We start from the raw sequence: 12,307 nt of genomic DNA on the forward strand, positions 1-12,307 counted from the left end.
AGTTACAGATCACATTGCATCTATGAATCTTGGCTCTAACGAACAATGTGAAAGAATTCTGAGAAAAATTCCAAGGTGATAAAAAATATATATAAACCAGTTTTCTCTGAGAAAGAACTGTGATTCTCTCGTGAGTACTTTGGGCACAGGTTTTAAAATACTTTTCCTCAGTGGACTAAGGGCATCATTTGTGGTCTAGTTTAATGGCTGACATCTTTATATCAATGGTTACATCTTGCAAAGTAGGGTAGTTTTCAAGTGTAACCCACATAGGATGTTTGGGGGAAAGACGTATACTCTCTTACTAAATTTTACTCATTCATTGTTATTTAACATTTTTTTCCAGTCTTCTTGAGATATAATTGACATATCATATCTTATTAAAATTTATAAAGCAGGCAATAGGCAAAAACTCGTGAAATTCATTCTTAAGTTTAGGTTCTGATTAAACTTGGGAAGCGGAGGTTTCTGTGTGTTTTTGTGAGGGAAGGAAGCCGCTGGAGAGACACCATGTCTGTCTGTCTAACTGCAGCCCCTCCTCTTGCATTGCCTGCCTCACGCTTGCTCTCTGGGTGACCTTGGGGAAGAGCTGTGATCTTATTGGGCGTGTTGTGGCTCTATAGGGATGTTCTGGAATCTTTTGCTGGTTTCCTCACCCTGTAGCAGAGGCGAAATAGTGGCCAAGTATTTTTCTGAATGAGCCACAACCGGCAGAGGAGGGTCAATGTGTGTGGAGCCACGGGGACCCATGTGGCCCAAGCCGCCTAGGATGTGCCAGCAACGACCAGAGGAGCTGGATGTTGTCACCACTGTGCAGGGATGAAACCACGGCTGGGAAACTTCACCCAGGGTTACACATCCCTCGGTGGGCAGAGTGGAACCTTGGTTGGTCACACTGCAAAGGTGAGGAGGCCACTCGTCTCTCTCTGTTGTTTAGTCAGGCCAGAGTTTAGTCTCCTGGCTGGGAAGGGAGTGACTCCACTGCTCTCAATTCCCCCTTAACACCCCCCTTCCCATCCCCACAGAGGGGGATGAACGAGTCGGCCACTCCAGAGTGTACTTAACGTGAGTACTTTCAAACACTGGTCTGTCAGAGTTAATATCGCACGTTTTGGGTTAAAAGTGGGGACTCTGCCATGAGAACATGAAAATGAGCGCCCACATTACCTTTCTTCTCGTGTCACTTTCCGATTCCGAGCTGCAGGCATTAGGCGAACAAAGAAGGCTCGGGGCTATACACGTTGATAAATTATAAGAGGTCATCTTGTTGTGTGATGATTGGCTCTGGATATTGTGTAACACTCCAAACAGATATCTCAAGAGCACCAGGTTGGCTGTCGGAAGCTGGTCTAAAAGCCTAAAGACAACAAAATGGACTTTCAAATAAAACAAGTCATTTCGCTTAGGAAGTTGGAAATAGAGAGACAGGGAACAGAGGAATTCTTCGTAGACCAGGTACAAAGCCCAGTGAAACTCCACAAGAATGTAGAAATATGTCTCATAAACATACTGCCTGAAATGCCTATAATGGGTTTTAATTGGGGCAGAGCTTATTAATATCTAATTCAACATAAATCTATTTTAAAACTCTGAAACATCGCAGAATGTGTTCAATCACAGTTCACAAAAGCTTAGTGATTAGATTAAACAGCAATGAAATTTAAAAGGCCCCCTTTATTTTTCACATAGCCATATGGGAATGCTATCTCAGGGTAAGAGCCTAGCAAAATTCCAGGCAAAAATGCGTACACAAATGTTTCCTTGAATTCAATTCCTGAACCAGATAAGAACTTCTCTGGTTAGTTAAGTGTTGGACAAAGTTAAGATCATAACCCCTGGTGGACTGGTCCTCTCGCACCTCTCTTGGACCAATGGATTTCATCTCCTATCAGATTCACATACTCAGAAGGCATTAAAGGTCAAGGAGGCCACATGAATAAGATTAGGAGAAGAACAAGACTTCAATAACAGCACTAAGACGTGCCTCTGTTTTTGAACTGGCCTCCGAGGGTGTGGGCAAATCAAACTCTTTGGCCTTGGTCACTATTTTAGTGGACAGAGCTGTAAAGTATAAGCTAATATTTTCCTAAGAGTATGCTGGTTGTACTTTTGAGGTGTGCCCCGAAAGAGTAATCATAGCATCGTTACCTCTGAACGGCAGTGAGTCTCTCCTGCTCGTTCCCTTGATCAGTTACACCAAGCCACTTATCATAGAGATTGGATGTAAATATACTTCCGGGGATACTTCGAAGAAACTCCTTACATAGATCAAAAGAATAATATTATTCTTATGGCAAATTTGTACCGGAGAAATTACAGGGAAAACATGTAGTTGAAAAATTGAGTTTCTGTCCCCAGTCCCTTCACAGCTCCCCAAACTGTGACCCACGTGGTGCTTGGCTCCGCCTCCCCGCTGACTTGCACACCCAGCAGCAGGTGCTGGGGATTTGCTCCGACTAAAACTTAGAAGCATAAAGGCAGAGTCTGGGCTGCAGTGGGAATGAAGATGAAGCCCCCTTCCGTCACATGGAACTTCCTCTTGGTGTACATTTTAGCGAACTGGTAGAAACTGACACGGTCTGGTCCTAGTCATCCTCAATCCTATTGGTTTCGTGAGAAGAAATAGCCACAGCCATTCTCTTGTTTAGTTTAGACACAGTGCTGGCTCTTACCTCTAGCAGGAGAAGTTCTGAAACAAACCAAACAGGCCCCCCCTCGTGCCCCTGCACACATATGAAGAGAGAACTGAGGTGTGTGTACTCCTTGGGAGAAAACTGCTCTCATAATCGCTTCATTCTTCCCGCTTTTAACTGTATAAAAGTTCAGTTCTGCAGACTTGTACGCAGCAGGGATTGGAAATATATCCAAATCCCCAAAGGGTTATGACATGTTACCCGCTGCAGCCCCATGAGTGGAACATACATATCCTTCCAAAAAACGAACCTTACTCAAAATTTAGATATATCACAACCTCAGGCCTCTGAGCATCAGCGTTCCGGATCTACAAATGTCAGCTTCATAAGTGGAGGCCTGGAAAGTCAGCCCACTTTAGAGGGCTGAGGAACAAGCTTCATATCGCAGAATTGGCCCTATTAACATTTATGAAGCTGTACTGTTCCTGCAAGACGGAGAGGAAGTGGTCACATCGTCTTGCTGGCTTCCAAGGCACACCTTGCTTCCACTGGTCTCTCTAAATAGCCCGAGACTTCTCTTCATAGTCGCTCGCTCAGGAAATGCCTCCGGGCAACTATCACGATTATAATCCAGTGATTGTTCACTCGTGCTCATACTTAATTGAGCTGCTGTTTGTGCCAGGCACTGTTTTGAGTACCGGGGACAGAGCAGTGAAGAAAATGGACAGAGTCCCAGTCCTCTCTCACCTTTACTCTCTTAATTGGTGTACAGTACCCACCCACGGGAGTTCGTGTTTTTCACCGTGTTTCCTAGGGAGCGCTTCCAGTATCTTTGGAGGGAGGAAGCGCTCCAACTCCGGCCCCCTCTGGGAGTCTGGGAGGGTGCAGGAGGGCCTTTGCCTCCTGTGTACCACACTACAGGCACTCGGAGCGTGTGTCTCCTCTCTGTTTCCTGGACCCCGTGCTGTGGAGTCCATTGGTGAGGCTGAGTGTGATGAAGCCAGAACGTGACCCAAGAGCATATGCCAAGGGTACTCACTGTTGGACCTCTGTCTTTAGACAGTTCAGGGGCGACTCAATGTGGGTCCTGATGATACACTCGTTTCTGGTTCAGGCCCACACTCCAGTTCATGGGGCATGGTGTCCTCAAGGCCACGGTTGCAAAGTCTGATTCCCCACCAAGATCAGTCGAATTTGGGAATGCCTAAGAACTGTACCCACAAGTGGCCACCCTCTTGCTAGTCTGCACTTACAGCATCAAGATAGGCAAGACTCTGCAGATGGGCACCCCTAACTCTGGCTGGAAAATCACTTCCAGGTGTGCACCTTACAGAGGGCAGCACTCAACTTGCTATCTGCATACCTAGTGTATATTCCTAACGGTCCCAGTGTCATAGTGGTCGACTCAGTCACGTTCCTGTTTATCACACAGCCGCACGTTAATGGGGGACAAGGAAAGACCAAACGTAATCGCGATTCTAAGATAATTTCAATAACCTGTTCGTAGTCATTTCTACATTACGATATTCTTCTCTAGAGCTGTTAACAAGTACCAAGATGGATTGATTAAATTCTTTCTCTGTTCTGTTATTCCCTTTATAGAAATGTAACTGGATATTGGTGATTTAGTTGTATCATTTAAAAATTAATTTTTTGGTATAAATGTATTGAATTTTCAGAGTTCCAGACAAATTTGGGTTGCTGCACCTCCTTTAAAATTCAGATTTATAAGAAGAGGCGTGTGCTCTTCTTATCTGGTGCTATGTAACTGTAATCACGGGTGGTGGGTGAGGCACAACAAACGTTAACAAAGCATGCCCATGTTGGTAAAGGTGAAAGAAGTCACAAAAAGTGGACTCACCCCTACACTACTTTTAAATTCAAAGGCATTAAGAGAGACAGGCGAAAGAAGGATGATGAAGTGAACAGAGCTTTTGGTCGCTCATCGAACGGTGTTGGATTCAGTGTAAGGCAAATGTTGGCTTACTCACTACGGGAAACTTCTGTATCTGTTTTCGAATGTTGAATATGAATTTTCTTTTGGAAACGTTGCCTTCATTAGGACGATGGTGAAGAAGTCACCAAAAGTAGGATGTCTGTTTTGGTAAACGTTCTGTATATCTAAGCGTGTATTTAAAATTTGTATGACTATTATTCCGCATGGAGTGTGCAGGAGTGAGGATGGGGAGGGTGGTGTGTGATGGAAAGGGAAAGTATATCTAACACACGGGGCTTTTAGCACTCAAAGTAGCTTCCTTAAATTTGACTTTGTGAAGTGTTTTTCAGTTTCCTAATCTATTAACCCTCCCGTGGTTCTTGGGCAATCGTGGTGAAGGAAATCGATCGTGTAGCTTCAGAGTTACGCTGTGTGTGGATAACGCTAGAACTTTCCCTACCTTTAAGACAGAGGCCACCACAAGAACAGATTCGGCTTGCACATAAACTTTGTCCCCAGAATTCAGTTTCTGCTTTAGCTCTCTGCATGATTTTATATTGGCCGATTTTCTGAAGATGCCTTCTGTGAGCGGCCCTTTTTGATTGATGAGGAGAAGCATATCCTGTAGGGAAGAAAAGAAAGGAAATGTCGATGGCGTCCTGCATCCACGGGCCCTGAGCCCCCGCTCAGCCCCTCGTTGACAGAGCTTGGGTCTCAGTGGGTGCAGTGCTGGAGCGGCAAGGATGCAAGCAAACTTGCAATGTTTTTTTCAGTGTCTCTCTGTATGGTTTCTACCCAACAGTCCCTTCTACATTCATACACTCAAACGTTTGAAACACTTTTTAAATCAGATTTTCCTTTTCAGTGAATTTACACTTTTCGATCAAGCGTCCCTGTTTTCAGGCCTTTGTGGAATCACCCTCTCCTACTCCATCATTCTTTTCTCATTATGCCCTACTATAGACACGCTTCTCCAACTGTGGGTATCTTTGTGCCACACCCGTGTCCCACTGTTTATTCCCCTTGATGGGGCTGTAGAGCCCATTCCTACTTCCTGTAATGCCTTCCCTCTTTGCAAAATCGGGCTCCAAACCCCTCTCCTCCTTCTCTGATGACATCCCCTTCTCATCACCCTCCATTTCCTTTTGCTGGATCTTCGCGTCCTCTGCTTGCAGTGTAGAAAAAGGTTCCCGGTGTTGGACTCAGGTAGTCCAAGGGACCTGAAGTCTTTGATGCTACATCTCGGCTGTGTGGCCTTGGGCATAGTGCACACTTTAGTGAGGCTTCTTTTTGTTTTTCGTTTGTGAAGTGGGAATGATGATAATCATAGCTACCCCCTTAAATTTGCCGTGAAAGTGGCAAGGACTGGGGTAGTGGCTAGCGTGTAACTAGCGCGACACCTTTCTTCACCTCTAGCATAAAATTCCCTACGTCTGGTATAGTGCTTGGAGAGATACAGGACACTCGATAGGTGTTAACACTGGCAATTCAACACACTAATTTGAGATAACACAGGCCAAACTCTGTGGCTTTCATCTGACACATTCTGTTCGCATGAAAAGATTCCTTTTGGCCAGGAGATGAGTCTTTGTGCGTGAGCACTGGAAACACAGATCAAGTCCATGTGAGAGATTTTGAGTTGTGGGATTGAGGAGACTCAGCTGAAGGAGAATGGAGACCAGTGCGGAGTTGAGGGAAGGAGATAAAAGAGAAGATGAGGAGGAGGGGGACTCTCAGAGACTGATACACGCACAGAGCCCATTTTGCTTGATCTCAGCAGGCGTGTGCGGGTCTTGGCTGAAAGCTGTGGAAGGGATAAGGGTATATATATTCTTTTGTGTTTGCCTTATGACTCTGCAGCACCTAAATCAGATTTTGTTCTTTGAAGTAATATAAGCAGACTTCTCCCCAAAGCCAGGGACTGTCTAATGATTTCTCCACTTGGGGGTAGACTCGGATGAGAACTCTTGACCTCTCAGAGTTCCCCTCCTCAGGAGAGCTACAGAAGACCAAAGTGAGACCCACCAGAATGGAGGCGGGCAGATTGTCGTTGTCACACACATTCTGGAGGCCAACGCCGAAGAGCTGTCCCGGCTTTGCGGACGGTGGAGGTGTGTCCCGGAGGTGCCCCCCGGTGCCGGAGCCCTGCCAAGAGGCCCAGTTGCCCAGAGAATTCATTTTAGCTGACTTCTGGCCTGAATCTAAGGAAGAAGTGAGATCATAATTAGTAGTTAGTTTAAGTCACTGAACCTGATTTTTACCATTTCCATCTTACAGCATGTTCATTGCGATGGCTGGAAGAGAGAGAAACTGAGTCAGTTTTGTGTGTGTTGGATTTCCAACGTTCTGAAATTGGCTAACTGCATCCCTGTGGTGTTAACGTGTTCTTCTTCCCCACATCCTGCAAACGGGGGGTGAAACCTAGAGGCTTGATCAGACTCAGGGTCAATTCTTCCAGTGGAGGTACTTGCTCGACAGTGCTGTCTCCTGCCTGTTGCGCTGCGTCATGAGACACTTAACCTGCAGTTGGACGTGTTTTCTGATGTTAAGTGGGAGCAGTGGGTTCAGGTGTCTTTCCACATTTTAAAAGCTAACCAGGTTTTCAAACCAAGCAGAGTTTACTAATCACCTACTTTCATAGTAAGTCTCCACCCGCTCTTAGATTTCCGATTTGCTTTCTTCTCAATGATGCTGGTTGCTTTCAACCTGTTTCCAAGAGCACTGGAATCCCGCGGTGCCTCAGGGACCAATGGGCGGGAAAAGGAGGGAGGGAGGAATCAAAGCGGCAGTGCTCTGGAGCCCTGACTCTGGTTTCAACCAGAGCACGTCTATTATACAGATAAGGGTCCCGTTTGAAGTTTGGTTTTAAAAAGTTCCCAAACACTGTATCGTCCCATGATGTCTCCAAAGCTATTATGATCTGCACTAGCAACTTCTTGAAGTCAGAGACGTTGACTTCTTGTTTCTTTGGTCTCACGACAGTGTGAAACCCTCCCCGAGCTGTGAGCCAGCCTGTGGAGGAAGGAGCAGGTGGGAATCATTGCCCCTGGGATGTGCTCTGGGCTCCCCCTGTCTAAGCATCTCCCATGAGCCCCGGCGGCCTCGCAGTCTGTTGCTCACCAAAGTCAATCAAATCAGTCCTGCTCTGCGTGGCCTCCTGGCTGCGATCACAACTCGTGGAGCTCTCCCCCAAGAGGGAAGGGATGTTTTCTCCAAATATCTTCAGGCAGTTCTCGAGGAGGAATTGTATCAGAGAAATCTGGAACACACAAGGGCGAAAACGGGGTGTTCTCTCTCATATGGCATAGTTACAGATCACATTGCATCTATGAATCTTGGCTCTAACGAACAATGTGAAAGAATTCTGAGAAAAATTCCAAGGTGATAAAAAATATATATAAACCAGTTTTCTCTGAGAAAGAACTGTGATTCTCTCGTGAGTACTTTGGGCACAGGTTTTAAAATACTTTTCCTCAGTGGACTAAGGGCATCATTTGTGGTCTAGTTTAATGGCTGACATCTTTATATCAATGGTTACATCTTGCAAAGTAGGGTAGTTTTCAAGTGTAACCCACATAGGATGTTTGGGGGAAAGACGTATACTCTCTTACTAAATTTTACTCATTCATTGTTATTTAACATTTTTTTCCAGTCTTCTTGAGATATAATTGACATATCATATCTTATTAAAATTTATAAAGCAGGCAATAGGCAAAAACTCGTGAAATTCATTCTTAAGTTTAGGTTCTGATTAAACTTGGGAAGCGGAGGTTTCTGTGTGTTTTTGTGAGGGAAGGAAGCCGCTGGAGAGACACCATGTCTGTCTGTCTAACTGCAGCCCCTCCTCTTGCATTGCCTGCCTCACGCTTGCTCTCTGGGTGACCTTGGGGAAGAGCTGTGATCTTATTGGGCGTGTTGTGGCTCTATAGGGATGTTCTGGAATCTTTTGCTGGTTTCCTCACCCTGTAGCAGAGGCGAAATAGTGGCCAAGTATTTTTCTGAATGAGCCACAACCGGCAGAGGAGGGTCAATGTGTGTGGAGCCACGGGGACCCATGTGGCCCAAGCCGCCTAGGATGTGCCAGCAACGACCAGAGGAGCTGGATGTTGTCACCACTGTGCAGGGATGAAACCACGGCTGGGAAACTTCACCCAGGGTTACACATCCCTCGGTGGGCAGAGTGGAACCTTGGTTGGTCACACTGCAAAGGTGAGGAGGCCACTCGTCTCTCTCTGTTGTTTAGTCAGGCCAGAGTTTAGTCTCCTGGCTGGGAAGGGAGTGACTCCACTGCTCTCAATTCCCCCTTAACACCCCCCTTCCCATCCCCACAGAGGGGGATGAACGAGTCGGCCACTCCAGAGTGTACTTAACGTGAGTACTTTCAAACACTGGTCTGTCAGAGTTAATATCGCACGTTTTGGGTTAAAAGTGGGGACTCTGCCATGAGAACATGAAAATGAGCGCCCACATTACCTTTCTTCTCGTGTCACTTTCCGATTCCGAGCTGCAGGCATTAGGCGAACAAAGAAGGCTCGGGGCTATACACGTTGATAAATTATAAGAGGTCATCTTGTTGTGTGATGATTGGCTCTGGATATTGTGTAACACTCCAAACAGATATCTCAAGAGCACCAGGTTGGCTGTCGGAAGCTGGTCTAAAAGCCTAAAGACAACAAAATGGACTTTCAAATAAAACAAGTCATTTCGCTTAGGAAGTTGGAAATAGAGAGACAGGGAACAGAGGAATTCTTCGTAGACCAGGTACAAAGCCCAGTGAAACTCCACAAGAATGTAGAAATATGTCTCATAAACATACTGCCTGAAATGCCTATAATGGGTTTTAATTGGGGCAGAGCTTATTAATATCTAATTCAACATAAATCTATTTTAAAACTCTGAAACATCGCAGAATGTGTTCAATCACAGTTCACAAAAGCTTAGTGATTAGATTAAACAGCAATGAAATTTAAAAGGCCCCCTTTATTTTTCACATAGCCATATGGGAATGCTATCTCAGGGTAAGAGCCTAGCAAAATTCCAGGCAAAAATGCGTACACAAATGTTTCCTTGAATTCAATTCCTGAACCAGATAAGAACTTCTCTGGTTAGTTAAGTGTTGGACAAAGTTAAGATCATAACCCCTGGCGGACTGGTCCTCTCGCACCTCTCTTGGACCAATGGATTTCATCTCCTATCAGATTCACATACTCAGAAGGCATTAAAGGTCAAGGAGGCCACATGAATAAGATTAGGAGAAGAACAAGACTTCAATAACAGCACTAAGACGTGCCTCTGTTTTTGAACTGGCCTCCGAGGGTGTGGGCAAATCAAACTCTTTGGCCTTGGTCACTATTTTAGTGGACAGAGCTGTAAAGTATAAGCTAATATTTTCCTAAGAGTATGCTGGTTGTACTTTTGAGGTGTGCCCCGAAAGAGTAATCATAGCATCGTTACCTCTGAACGGCAGTGAGTCTCTCCTGCTCGTTCCCTTGATCAGTTACACCAAGCCACTTATCATAGAGATTGGATGTAAATATACTTCCGGGGATACTTCGAAGAAACTCCTTACATAGATCAAAAGAATAATATTATTCTTATGGCAAATTTGTACCGGAGAAATTACAGGGAAAACATGTAGTTGAAAAATTGAGTTTCTGTCCCCAGTCCCTTCACAGCTCCCCAAACTGTGACCCACGTGGTGCTTGGCTCCGCCTCCCCGCTGACTTGCACACCCAGCAGCAGGTGCTGGGGATTTGCTCCGACTAAAACTTAGAAGCATAAAGGCAGAGTCTGGGCTGCAGTGGGAATGAAGATGAAGCCCCCTTCCGTCACATGGAACTTCCTCTTGGTGTACATTTTAGCGAACTGGTAGAAACTGACACGGTCTGGTCCTAGTCATCCTCAATCCTATTGGTTTCGTGAGAAGAAATAGCCACAGCCATTCTCTTGTTTAGTTTAGACACAGTGCTGGCTCTTACCTCTAGCAGGAGAAGTTCTGAAACAAACCAAACAGGCCCCCCCTCGTGCCCCTGCACACATATGAAGAGAGAACTGAGGTGTGTGTACTCCTTGGGAGAAAACTGCTCTCATAATCGCTTCATTCTTCCCGCTTTTAACTGTATAAAAGTTCAGTTCTGCAGACTTGTACGCAGCAGGGATTGGAAATATATCCAAATCCCCAAAGGGTTATGACATGTTACCCGCTGCAGCCCCATGAGTGGAACATACATATCCTTCCAAAAAACGAACCTTACTCAAAATTTAGATATATCACAACCTCAGGCCTCTGAGCATCAGCGTTCCGGATCTACAAATGTCAGCTTCATAAGTGGAGGCCTGGAAAGTCAGCCCACTTTAGAGGGCTGAGGAACAAGCTTCATATCGCAGAATTGGCCCTATTAACATTTATGAAGCTGTACTGTTCCTGCAAGACGGAGAGGAAGTGGTCACATCGTCTTGCTGGCTTCCAAGGCACACCTTGCTTCCACTGGTCTCTCTAAATAGCCCGAGACTTCTCTTCATAGTCGCTCGCTCAGGAAATGCCTCCGGGCAACTATCACGATTATAATCCAGTGATTGTTCACTCGTGCTCATACTTAATTGAGCTGCTGTTTGTGCCAGGCACTGTTTTGAGTACCGGGGACAGAGCAGTGAAGAAAATGGACAGAGTCCCAGTCCTCTCTCACCTTTACTCTCTTAATTGGTGTACAGTACCCACCCACGGGAGTTCGTGTTTTTCACCGTGTTTCCTAGGGAGCGCTTCCAGTATCTTTGGAGGGAGGAAGCGCTCCAACTCCGGCCCCCTCTGGGAGTCTGGGAGGGTGCAGGAGGGCCTTTGCCTCCTGTGTACCACACTACAGGCACTCGGAGCGTGTGTCTCCTCTCTGTTTCCTGGACCCCGTGCTGTGGAGTCCATTGGTGAGGCTGAGTGTGATGAAGCCAGAACGTGACCCAAGAGCATATGCCAAGGGTACTCACTGTTGGACCTCTGTCTTTAGACAGTTCAGGGGCGACTCAATGTGGGTCCTGATGATACACTCGTTTCTGGTTCAGGCCCACACTCCAGTTCATGGGGCATGGTGTCCTCAAGGCCACGGTTGCAAAGTCTGATTCCCCACCAAGATCAGTCGAATTTGGGAATGCCTAAGAACTGTACCCACAAGTGGCCACCCTCTTGCTAGTCTGCACTTACAGCATCAAGATAGGCAAGACTCTGCAGATGGGCACCCCTAACTCTGGCTGGAAAATCACTTCCAGGTGTGCACCTTACAGAGGGCAGCACTCAACTTGCTATCTGCATACCTAGTGTATATTCCTAACGGTCCCAGTGTCATAGTGGTCGACTCAGTCACGTTCCTGTTTATCACACAGCCGCACGTTAATGGGGGACAAGGAAAGACCAAACGTAATCGCGATTCTAAGATAATTTCAATAACCTGTTCGTAGTCATTTCTACATTACGATATTCTTCTCTAGAGCTGTTAACAAGTACCAAGATGGATTGATTAAATTCTTTCTCTGTTCTGTTATTCCCTTTATAGAAATGTAACTGGATATTGGTGATTTAGTTGTATCATTTAAAAATTAATTTTTTGGTATAAATGTATTGAATTTTCAGAGTTCCAGACAAATTTGGGTTGCTGCACCTCCTTTAAAATTCAGATTTATAAGAAGAGGCGTGTGCTCTTCTTATCTGGTGCTATGTAACTGTAATCACGGGTGGTGGGTGAGGCACAAC

This window comes from Diceros bicornis, chromosome 11, assembly GCF_020826845.1.
Source record: "Diceros bicornis minor isolate mBicDic1 chromosome 11, mDicBic1.mat.cur, whole genome shotgun sequence".
In the NCBI taxonomy this organism is placed as follows: Eukaryota; Metazoa; Chordata; class Mammalia; order Perissodactyla; family Rhinocerotidae; genus Diceros; species Diceros bicornis.